General features: G+C 37.8%; 1 pseudogene; it reads right to left on the bottom strand.

Moving 5' to 3' along the window:
- LOC140613873 (dolichyl-diphosphooligosaccharide--protein glycosyltransferase subunit TMEM258 pseudogene) overlaps nucleotides 1–12970 on the bottom strand; it is a 37772-nt pseudogene that overhangs the window by 21517 nt on the left and 3285 nt on the right.

The raw sequence follows: 12970 nt of genomic DNA, 5'->3' as shown, positions 1-12970 counted from the left end.
TGAAAGATTCCAGAGGCAGGTGACTTTACATTTCTTTTATTCATCACTAGGTAACTCTTTCAATCCCTTCAGCTGCTGTTTCTAAGTTTTCTCACTCTCTTCAGGTTACCTGACACTGTTCCAGATCTTTTGTGCTTCTAAGGCACCTAAACTTCTTTTATTACTAAAATCACTCAAAGTAATTTCTTCAGCTTTCTTCTTCTCAGCCTTGAAACATCATTATGGCTACATTCTCTATGAGACTGAAGGAAACCTTTCCCCATTCAGAGGCTAAGCCTACTACCACACCCTAGGATGAATCTAGATGATTTTACTTTGTTCTATCTGGCCTTTTGCCATTGCTTTCCCTCATAGGCTAGATAACTGACAGAGTTATCTGCACCATGGTGTGGCTAAGGGTGGTATTTGGGAAACTTGACTCATGAAGCTCATCCTCATCTCTACCCCCAAATATGTTCTTCCTCCCACATTCCTTTTCTCAGTTTGTGACACCACCATACCCACCAGTTTCTCAGAGGAGAAGCTCAAAGTCTCCAAATATCTCTGAATTATGGGGTACTTACTGCATACTAGATACTTTTCAAAATATTTTACATTTATTTGCTCATTTAATCCTTTCAACAGCGCTATTTGAGTGGGTATTATTAATAAGTCAATTATATAGATGAGAAAGAATGAGGCACAGAAATTACATAACTTTTCCATGGTCAGACCTAGGCCCAAAGTCTCTCTGACTTTAGAGGCTTTGCTTATAACTGCTGCAGACACCTCCTGCATGACGCCTGCCCCTCCCTCACACTCAAACCAGCTATGAACCCCATTTGTTCTATTTCCATACATTTGTCGTTTCATCTCTATCCCGATTGGTTTAGAGCAATACTTCACTTTTAATCACCTTGTAACTCATTTCTCTACCTCTAATTTTTCCAGTCCATTTCCAGAAAAAAAAAAAAAAAACATGAAGCTCTGATTACCTCCCTATGCCTCTCGATTATATCTAAAAATGTTCACTTTGCTTCTGAATTATATATACCTCCTCAGTCTGACATTCGGTGTTCTTAGCATTATTACCTCTGTATGTCTCTTTGGGTTTATCTTGCAGGCTAGAGTATTGACTTTTTCTTTCTCTTTTTTTCTTTCTTTTTTTGTGTGTTCACTTTTCCCATGAGTTCCCAATCATATGCTCTATTCTCTCCTTAGCACTGGCCTCGTATCAAGCATGCAAAATATACTGTACTTCCAAGCTGGGCGGAATACGTCGTGCTCCTCACCCGCAGCATAGACTGGGCTTCCCCTAATCCAATGCCTAGTAGTAGATGGAGATTTCCACTGGCTTCACACAGAATTCCAGGCAGCTGTGCAGATGACTAGTGTTTCTTCCCTTTGCCTTTAGCACCTCAAATTCAGAATACCGCTGACCAAGGTGGAGTCCGGGCAGACCGGTAAGTGTGTGTCCTCCCCTTGTTCCTCTCAGCCTCTGAGTCCAGGGGCACATCGGAGAGCCATTCTGATTTCTCCTGCCTTCTCCGATTCAGCACTTGTACCAACCAGTTTAACTCTCAAGTCTCCTATATTTCTTCTTTATAATCCCCAAACCCATATGCCCTTCTCACTTCCTCTACCATGAATCTCTTTGGACAACTGTTACTCAGATTGAGGTGTTTCCCCTTGTCTTGAACTGTGTAAACAGCCAGCGGGGAATCCTGGCTCAGCTCCCTCTGCTTTCTCTCAGTTTCCCCCAGTCCCTCCTCCTCACTCTGTCTTTGATCTCAGTGCACCACCCAGAGAGGTGGTCCAGGCCAACAGTACACCCAGGATTAATGATGCCAACTCTGCGTATAACCTTGAACATGAATGTCCCTTTACCCACCTCAGCTAGGTAAACCTGGTGATACTCTGTTTCTATTTTAAAGCCAATCTCATTTATCATCTTTCTGGGAAAACCCTCAATTCAGACCATTTAAGGAATCCCAGTTTTTTAAAGCATTTAACTGTGTCCCAAGCACTACATTATATAGTTCAGGGGCACTGTACATTTAATCTTTAAAAGGAACAAGTCATCATTATTGAGCCTCTATTTTTGGATATGGAAATTTAGGTCTAAGGAGTTAAGTGGTATGATTGGGCTCATACTGAGTTGGGATCAAACTCAGGTCCATCTGATTTTAACATCTATAATTTACAGAATATTCTGTGTTATGTTGTTATTTGGGTGCTATAGTTTTCTCACTACTTTCTTTATTTTGGGACTTCATAAAGGCAGGTATCTTACCTTTCCCCATTTTGTATCTACCTGTGGCAGCTAATAAATGTCTTTAATATAGGAGGGCCTTAGCAAATATTTATCGAACTGAATAAATTATGTGTTTTTAGACTCCATTCTCTCCAAGTACATAAACAAAACAATGTGCAGTCTCTCTATCTCTCTCTTTCTGTCTTTCAAAGACACTGGATTTGGAAGTTGGATGTATTTGACAGTTGAAATGAGATGCATCAAGACAGGACTAAAGCTCCTGCATTTTTATGTCACTGATACCCTTTGGCCAACTCAACTGGAACTCCATTTTTCTTTATTTTTGTAAATCTTTTTACTAGAGGCAATAGAGGATGGGGATGAAATAGAGAATAAGTAGTCCAAATTCTCTTTGCCTAATTTAAAATCTGTGAAAATCCAGGTGAAGAGAAAAACGAGAATTATAGTTTCTTTTCGTCTCAGCAGAAGGGAAAAAATAAGGCAAGGGAAACCAGTTTAACTGAGCAAATAAACAATACAAACCACATTGAGCAGGAATGTTTATCTAGGTACTTAAGAGAACACATCGAAATCAAGTACTTCAGGAGCATCTTTCCGAGTGCAAGTGGCTAGTTAAAATTTAAGGAGAGCCTTGGGTTCCTGTGGCTGATACTCTGCTTTTCCAATTACAATTTTCACCTGCTCATTACAGTAGGGCTTCTATACAGCTCTTGGATTCAGTTCCATTCAATTAAATAAGTATTTATTGAGTGTCTATGTTGTGCCAGACTGGGACACTGTGTTCGGTGCTTGGTTCAATTACCTACGTGCCCTGGACAAAAATAAAACTGTTTCTTCCAAAGATCCTGTAATCCACATGCTCCCGCTAATCTCCACCGGATCTCATTTCAATGAATCTCAGTTGATGACATTTTATGTTGGAGGTTTGAGGAAGTGAGGATAAGGAGCTCGAGAAAAGGAACTGTTGAGGCGTCTGACAGGGAGAACAGCGCCCCCTGCTTCATTTGCCTTCTGGGCCTCTGTGGAAGTCTTAGCTTGTTAGCACATTGTTTGATTTTACACAAAGACACATTGCACCCCAGTGCAGCAGTAAACTAGACCTGAGAATCAATAAAAAACAATCCAAGTGTTAATGTGGCATCATGCCAAAATCCACTTACTTCATAATATATTAAATATTGAGCTTAAACTTACCAAAATCCCTGTGAGATGCTACCTCTTAAAACAAGAGAATTTAATAGGTAGAACTGTCAGAGAAACCTTCAGAAAAAGAACCGCAAGTGTTCAGTTGCATGTGTATTTTATTGATTTAAAAGGAATACATTTTGGATAGGTCTTCACTCTGTGTATCCACATAAGCTGGGTCTGTGAGATTAAAATAAAAATAAATGTAGCACTGGTTAACCATTTTCCAGGAAAATAACTAATATCAGATAATTCACCGATTCAAAGCTCAGAATGCTGAAAGTCTGCACAAATAGAATAACTTTGTAAAATCACTATTGTTGTCATGTCTCTTCTGAACCATTGTGTGTAATTGCTATGGAAATGTGAAAATGCTTTTGTTTTCTCTTTTTCTTTCTTTTTTTCTTTCTTTCTTTCTTTCTTATTTTTTCTTTCTTTTTTTTTTTTTTTTTTTTTTTACTTCTCAGCTAGCACATGATAACCCATTCAGTCTTTTGCAAGTTTGGTGCAAATGATGCCAGTCAAAGCATCCGATGGGACCTTCAGACATTAGTGTATTAGCCATTATCTGTTACACTTCTGGACCCAAATAACAAATCATATGCCTGGAGGTGCCGCCGTTTGCGACTGCTAGCTTCCCTGCGTGGCATATGCCTAGAGAGTCTCAGATGGGAGGTGATGGCACACAACTGTGGTGGCGAGATGACTTAGCAGAACCCGTGATGATGTCCTAATGGCCTCCCGCTGGGGGGACAGGAGTAATTGTTTGTCAGGGGAGGGAACACATCTGTAAGAAGGCATCGTCTGCAAACCAAGCAGCCATGTGGAAAGGGGAAGTGAGAAACGAAGGGCTGGGGAGACAACAGTGGAGAAAACGCACAGGTTGAGAGGGATACAGGAGCTGCTACAGGGCAGGCATGGGGCCAGGGAGGAGCCGGTTGAGTGAGATTGAAGTTGTGTGCCTTGGAAAACAATGCAAACAATTATTTAAAAACGAAATGCCTGCCTGCTAAAGTTACCAGCTTCTTCTGGCAACCTTGAATCATAATGAAGATGTGAGACAGTGAAATGCTTGGGAAGAAATTCAGAGGAGCAAACAGGGAGAAAGCTCGCATAATTGCACATTCTCTAGGAGTGTTTTCAATGCTTGGGCATTCTTTTAACAGGAGTCCTTTCACTGTTCTATTTTACATCCATTCGCTTCCTTTGTTCATTGCTTACCCTAGTGATCTAAAACGAACCACTGTTTTTAAAGCTGTACTTTTAAAATCAAGGCGAAGCTATTGAATTTACATGCATTAGAAACATCAATGTCATATCGTACAATTGAAGGATACTCATAGCCGTGTTTGTGGCTGCACTAAGCATCCTCCATCTGATCAGAAATAAGCGAGGGCAAGTAAGCTAATTAATGCTGCAAAATGCTAATTCCCTCCACCTTTTATCCTGGGTCTAAATTATGATTTTATCTAATTTCTGAGGAACTGAAATGCTCATGCCAGTGGAGTCTGTCATTATTAAAATATAAATCAATGCATAAAAGCATATTGGCCTATGGGAAAGACTGTAAAAATATTTAATGCCCTCCACAAACAGCTGTGCTCCTGACCTAGCAGTTTTTTTGTTTGCTTTCCTGACAACCTACCAGATTGTATCTATTTTAGTACTTCTAGCACATCTGAAGACCTTTCAACATAGATTTTAAAATATGAAATTGTATATCGAAGTCGTTAGTTTTGAAATAAAATAAATATTAGGCAAATAAATTTTCCTCTCACCTCACCTCTCAAGGCTACAAATACAATCTGCTGTTAAATGTCAGACTAAACACAACTGGATGAGGTTATTAGTTTAATGGTTTATAATAGTGATAAGGGATTTTTACATGAACGTGTATGAGGCCCATCAAACTTGGAAGGTACCATGTATGTGAAAGTCTGTGCAAAAATTCCCTCTTGTTGCTGTGGCTTGGAAGGCTTTTGACCATCAGAAGCCATTTTCAGCCCGAGGCATCAATGATGACCATGATGGTGCTGACGTGCAGGTGAATGCCATGAAGGGGAGAAAAATGCAAAAAGGTGAAGTGAAGGAGGAAAGAGACCCACCCATGCTCCTGTTACTCAATAGAGCATTCTAAGATTTAGGCTGACCAGTAAGGGTTTCTCAGGATGTGGAGACTTTAGTGCTAAACTGCGGAAGTTCTAGGCAAGTTCGTTCAAGCAGGTTATCCTACTAACTTTAGGATGAGCCCACATACTATAGATCTCATCAAAATGCAGGGTGAGTTTTCATTGCTTTATAATTTCTCACATTTCAGAATCTCTGATTTTAATAGCTTACCTTCAACTAAAATTTCTTGTACCTTTGCTGATGGCTAGTCGAATACCCCCAGGTTTCTTCACAGTATCACTGCTCTATGTATTTCTATCTTTTTGATCCCATTAGAACTAATTCAATATCCATGCCCCAAGTTTCAAGATAACTTCTTCTACTGTTTTTTTTTTTCTTCTATGTGTAAACCATCAGGAAGAATCATTCTTTTGTAATCTTTCATGGCCATGCTGTTTTGAATGGATTTGTGGTCTGGACACCCAAGAGCAAGAGAGATTTATTTTTACCAGGTCAGGTCATCGCAAGCAAGCTATTATTTTCCAAAATAAGTGTGCTATGCTCACTGGTTGTACGTATATCCTCACTGGCCAGTTACCTAGCACATCTAGTTTTTGCATTTCTAAGAATCTCTACCACATCAAACAGATAACTAAGTTATATTTGCTTTATTAAGAATAAGAACCTCAAGACAGATGATGATATATGTTTGAATTTGTAACAACATCACCAACAAAAGCAATGCTCTCTTCTTTCTGTCACCATTTATTAGCTTTCCCTTGATTATCACATATTATAAAATAAAAATGACTCTACAAAAGCAAGAGTATGATCTGAGTCTACTGACTCTACTGTTTTTGTAACATCCCCACTAAATTGCAGCATTCCTTCTGTATGGTTAATTTTGATATAGGTATTCAGATTGAATAACTGGCATGTTCAGTTACTCTAGAAGGCTAGGTTTTAACACAAGTCAACATTGAAACCTGAAGGGTGAACCCCATCTGTTCATAGGCAGCATCTACACAGCGTTAAGAGTGTCAAATGACTTCAGCATACATATTTGAGACATTGATGTAAGTAAGGACTTGAAGAATCCATGAGACTAGAAATAAAACCTAAAGTTCATTCTTGGTAGAAGCACATACACATGCACACTTTAAAAAAATAGCTTTCAACACACTTTGAAATATCATAAATAGGAAAACATGTAACCCACTTTTTTACAAGTTCAAAGCATTCCACTAATTCTCTCAGAACTGGCAACAGATGCTTCCTTATAAGCTATGTAGTCATCTTTACTTTTGACTGCTCTTAATCTAGATCAAGATCTTATCTTAGTATTATAATAGTGGCCTAGATGGATCACTTGTGACAGATCCATTGGCTCCAGCTCACATTAGCTGAGGACTTTATTGCCAGATTAATCTTACTAAAATGCTGTTTTCATCATGTCCTTTCACAGACCAGTATTTTCGGTGAGTCTACATCACACATACAATAGAGGCCAGACTCCTTGTGCTCACAGTCAACCTGACCCCCAACGACTTTCTTTCTTTTGCCCTTTTAAATAATGTCCTTCATCATTAAAATATATTGCCACATTGCAGAAATTCTGGGAAATAAACTTTTCTTTCATGAATTCTTATAGAATTTATATCTCACTTCTGTTGGGGACCATGGGCCACATGCATGGCCCTAAATTGGACCTTAAGTTCTGGGTCTATTCTGCTTTTGTCTCTGCTTTTTTAGTCTTGATAGACAACTAAGTACGTAGTAAGAGCTCAAGAACAAAATGCTCATATCTTTATCTAGCAGATGTCAATTGTTTCAAAATATTGTTCTTGTCAAATATGTTGAATGAATGTAAATTCTGAATGTCAGGTCATCTGCAAGTGTACAAATAGGTTCTCTCAGGAAACCAACTCTCTCTCCTTAGCATAAAAAGCTTATCTGTTCTTAGAACCCAGGGATTGATACATGAAATGAACTACAAAGTTCTGAATAAATGTGAGAATTTCAATGCCTTTGAAGATTGATTTACGTATATCCTCAGTTTATGAGTGATAATATGATCTAATTAGCAAGGAAAGCTATTTTGTGGTGTTGGGCTGTAGGAAAATGGTTAAAAAACAATATTTTTATTTCAGCTAAGCATTAATTTCATCAAAGCAGGAAAATGAAGTACAAATTAGAGACTTGGGATGAAGTGTAAATAAAGGGCCCCATATATGTCTCAAACAAAATACACACATTCTTTTCAATTTCATGATCTAATTTGTCCTCCCAGAAACTTGTTTGCAGAACAAGGATTGTTAGCCCCATTAAAATAAGGAACCTGAGGCTAGGAGACATTAATCATTTGCCAAGGATCAGAAAGTTAATAAATCATAGAACCAGGAGAGTTAAACTAAGTGTATATTAACAAACAAGTGTATTAAATAAATGAGTCATTTTCTTTTGAAAGAGCGTCACATGCAAGGAAGAATCTGGAGAGTATTTCAGTGGAAATATCATGCATCCTCCATTCATACATTAATCAATTCAACAAATATTTAAAGACTATCATGTGTCAGGCACTGTGGTTGACACAGGGAATCTATCAATGAACACACTATAGTCCTTGCCTTCAAGTTGCCTGCATTCTAGTGAAATAGACAGGTAAAGAGGACATTACTTGACCCATGAACCGCTATTTTCCAAATGACCTATGCAAGTTGTCACAAAATCATGCATGGATAAAAGAGTCATTCAAAGGACAAGATAAACCAATGGCTAGATATAGATGTGAGTGTGTGTGTGTGTGTGTGTGTGTGTGTGTGAGCATAAAAAAAAATAGACTCCTTGATATGATCTTAGATCCCCCATTGCAACTGACTTGAAACTGAAACTACTGCCTGTCCAATTTTCTGAATATCAGAGAATGTCCACAATTATCTGAAAGGACTATGAAATTCTCCTTCTAACATCTCTTTTTTCTTTAGATCCCTCAACCACATAAAACCGAGATACTATTATCTATTAAGCCAGGTATTAGAGAGATATGCACATATGTAAAAAAAAAAAATTAAAGGCCATTACAGTGGAATGTATTCACTGCTCTGAAGCTGAAACACATGCCTGTGGGGCCATCTGATCTTGTCTTGGGAAGCCCAGAAGCCTTTTTCATTCTATTCCACAAATATTTATTGAGTTCAGTCTTTGCACTTGGGTGATGGTAGGTAAAATGGTGATAAATGAAAATAATTCCTTTGTAACCCCCAGTGAACAGCTAACAAAATGCAAATTCCAGAGTAGGTTTCTTGGCTCTCAAGGCTGTTGGTGTGTGAAGATGTGTTTTATCCTACACTCCTCAGATGACAAGGTTATAGATGTTTGGTGTTCCCCATCAGGCAGTTCTAATGTTAATGTCAACCTTCACTTGCAAAGCCCAACACTTACTATTAAAACAAGAAAATAAGAGGTAATAACAGGTCTTATGGAGCCTTACCTCCACTCACTTATTTCAGGAGCCACCATTTCTAATGTTCTCCATCAACAGTTTGGCATGCTTTTGTGAAACTCTAACTGTTCACTATTCTTTTGGTCATTCTGTGCCATAACTGGATCAATACCATGTTTTCGATGACTAATCCTAAGCAGAAGCTTTCAAGCCTGGCTTTAAATGTTTCAAAAGCTAGCAAAAATGGAAGTGCAGACATTCAACTAGTAGGCAGCCCTACACTTGGAACATTGGGCCTCCCTCCCTATGGGAGCTTGCTCTCCTGCATTTAGTTTGAAGGCCACATGGCTTGTCTGCCAGAAACCTCAAATGGTACTTCTAGTAGCTGCTGAAGCATTTGCTGCACAGTTGCAAGACTGAGTGTTTATTTATACTTACTTGCAAAGGAAATTGTCTGCTGCAGGCTAACCACAGGTACTATTCCTAGGCTCTTGCCAGTTTCCCAGGGAAGACCAGAATCTGTGGCGGCACCAGAGATGCTCCAGTCTCAGTCTCTATTACAGATTTATGCTTCCTTGGCAGGTTCAGCAACTCAGATCTCACCATTTGGGTGGGCTTTAGCCAGAGGTTTCCCTTGCTTCCTGTAGCCATGGGAAACTCAGGACCTGATCTGTCATCGCCTTGGAGGTATCTACATTCTGGGTGACCCACTTCCTATTTTGGCTTCTGAGTGATCCAGGTGAGGCCTTCAGCTAGTGTCACTAAGGCTACCTCCATGGGGTGACCCCCCCACCCCGGATCTTTGCATATGAATATATTATGGTCAAATCTCCATGTTAGATAAGTGAAACATTACCATTTATTAATCATGGCTAATAAGAGTGTCCTAAACCCCGAAGTAATTGCAGGCCAGAGACAGGCTTTGCAAGTGAGTGTAAGTTTTAATTTAAAAGATTGGCCACTAATACCCATAACAACTTGAATGAAACCCAAAGGTATTAGGCTGAGTAAAGGAAGTCATTTTCAAAAGATTACATACTGATTCCATTTTTATGCCATTCTCAAAAAGACAAAACTACAGAGACAGAGAAAAAAAATTACTGCTTATTAGGGAATGGAGTGGGGAAAGGAGTGACTCTAAACTGATAGAAGAGACTTTTGGTGGTGATGAAACACTTCTGTATTCTATGGTAGTGGTTACATGAATCTGTGCATGTGTTAAATTTCATAGGACTATACACCAAAACAACAATAACAGCATCAGACAAATGAATGCATATAAAAATTGGTGAAATGTGAATATTGTCTATAGTTTGGTTAATAATTTAATGTAGTAATATAAATTTCCTTATTTCAATAATTCTATTATTCTTCAAGATGACATCATTGGGGGAAGTTGGTTGAAGGGGACACAAAAAATTCTCTGTACCAATTTTGCCCCTTCAATGAAAGCCAAAAATTCTTTTTAAAAAATGTTTTGTTTTAAGTAGGAATAGTAAGTACGTTAGCAAGAGCCTCATTTTCAGTGAATATTTATATGTATATCTAGATATACATAATATATGTATGATTATTTTTAATGAAGTTATGATCAATACAACTTAATAAAAAGAAGCAACATCTAAGGACATAGTTAACCTGTGGAATTGCAAAGGATAATCTTCTATCTTTGCCTGCACTATTTTGGGCATGGTCTTGGAGACACAGCCATTATGACTTAGCTGATAGTAATATGCACTATTTTTATTTCTGCCTGGTGGTTCTTCCATTACCTAGCTGCCTTCCTATGCACGAGTGTCAGACTTAAAGATCCCATTGCCTACTGGACACTCAGCCCTTAAAGTCAACCAGGTGAAAATGCCACCAATTATTACTACTCTGCCACTACCTGCCACACCATCCTGCTTCCTACCAACACAATTCTACTTTTCTATTGCTTTTCCCTACCTCAGTGGGTGAGGAACAGACATGAGACAGAATCCCGTGAGGCATCTTCGACAGCTCTTTATTCCCAACATCCAATTTGAGCTAAATCCCTCTGATTATATCTCTAAAATACATATGGACTCTCTGGCCTCATCACCATTGGCACTTCCTCAACTGTCCTGTTTTAATAGCCTGTGACCAAGATCCGGAATTCCAACTATGTAACCCTCAAGTGTATCAGAGTGATCTTCGAACATGCAGATCCAATGCCAGTGTTCACAACCCTGTCACCTACTAAAGGCCAGTCTGCCTTGTATAAAAGACAGCCCCTCAAAAATCAGTCCCTTATCTACCTCTGTGGCTTACTATCTCATCACTTCCACCTTGAAATGCATGCTTCAGAAACACTCAACTACCAAGCGCACCCTAAAGAAAATCTGTAGTTCTCTTTCACAGACTGTTTCCTCTGTTCCAAGTTCACTTCTTATCCTCGTCTTCCAGGAGAACTTTTTATTTCCCAAACCCTGGCACGGTCACAATTTTCTCTGAAATCCTGCTATAAGAATTCATTAACTCGTCATTACCTTGTATATATTTCTATTACTAAATATATACATATATGTTTAATGTTTTGTATAAAATTATATTTATATGTTATGTATAATTTATATATTACATATAATATATATGTAATTTATTATATTTAATATATTATGTATAATTCATGTATATTACATATATAATATAAAAATATATGTCTATAATATGCATAATATATAATATACATACAATTATATATAATATACATGTGATTATAATAATATACTGTTATTATGTATTTATATATTATATATATAAATATATAAGATATATTTATATATCTTTCCAAATGGATATTAAATGTAATATAAAATACATTAAATGTAATATATAAATAATACTTTATATATATATTTTTTTCACGTATCTACTCTTTTTCTCTCTTAAACTCTGAATCTAACCATGCCTTTGTACTCCTGGTGCCTAGCATCAATATAGTAATACAGTAGGTCTTAGTAAGTGAACTACTGAATAAATAAATGATTAATGAATAAATCAATGCTAACTTGTCTCTTTATAGCTTTGTATTTAACAGGGATATAAATGAAAGCTGTGAATACAGTGTGTACTATCTAATGCACTCCAGCTTAGAGAACTTGTTTATCTACCGTTTTTATAACCAAACACATAAATAATAAAATAAACCAGATTGCTTTATAGTTGTTAAACTGGAGCTGTTAAATTCTACAGTTCTTCTCCAGAGAAGAGGCATATTTTCAGCATTTTATGTAATGGAAGGACTTTGCCCAGAAAAAGAAGCTAGGTACCCAACTTGGGTGTTCATTGGGTTGCATCTGTTTTGAAGTCACGTTTGCCTTCAGACCATCCCTGTTGTGGAGAAATGAAACACGATGTGCTGATAATGAATCAATAATATGTTGATACTGTGCACGGGGATTAATCAAGAGCACTCGTTCTCTTTCAGGACAATTTCAAGCTGCCAGTAATCAGCAGAGACATGCAAGCTGGAGAGCAAGCCAAGCACACACTTGACAGGGACAATCAAGCTGTACATACCGATCTCCACAGTGAAATTCAGAGAGGGCCTTCCAGTCCCCAAGGCTGGAAATGCACACAACCTTAGGTTAAATACCAATTCCCTCATTCTGTCTTTGGGTCAACTAGTACACATTCAAATTACTTAACCTTGAGTTGCTCTCTTGTAATAGAGACACTAACTTACCTTTTTCCTTTATACTCTAGAGGAGTATCTAATTAAAATAAAGATTTTCCCCTCCATTTGGATATAAATACTTAATTCTTGCAGTTGACCATTTTATCACTTCTTGCTTCCTCATTATATATAGAGTAAATATAAACTTCATAGAGTAGAGTAAACCATTACAGCTCTGATTAAAGTGACCCTAACAATCTGGTGTTGATTGCCTCCTTCGGGGAGAATTCATTGATAAATAATAATATGAGGACACAAAAGATGCTGTTTTAGCTGTTCT

This window comes from Canis lupus, chromosome 22 (genome assembly GCF_048164855.1).
Source record: "Canis lupus baileyi chromosome 22, mCanLup2.hap1, whole genome shotgun sequence".
NCBI lineage: Eukaryota > Metazoa > Chordata > Mammalia > Carnivora > Canidae > Canis > Canis lupus.
The sequence above is the reverse complement of the archived record's forward strand: the minus strand, read 5'-3'. Positions and strand labels throughout refer to the sequence as shown.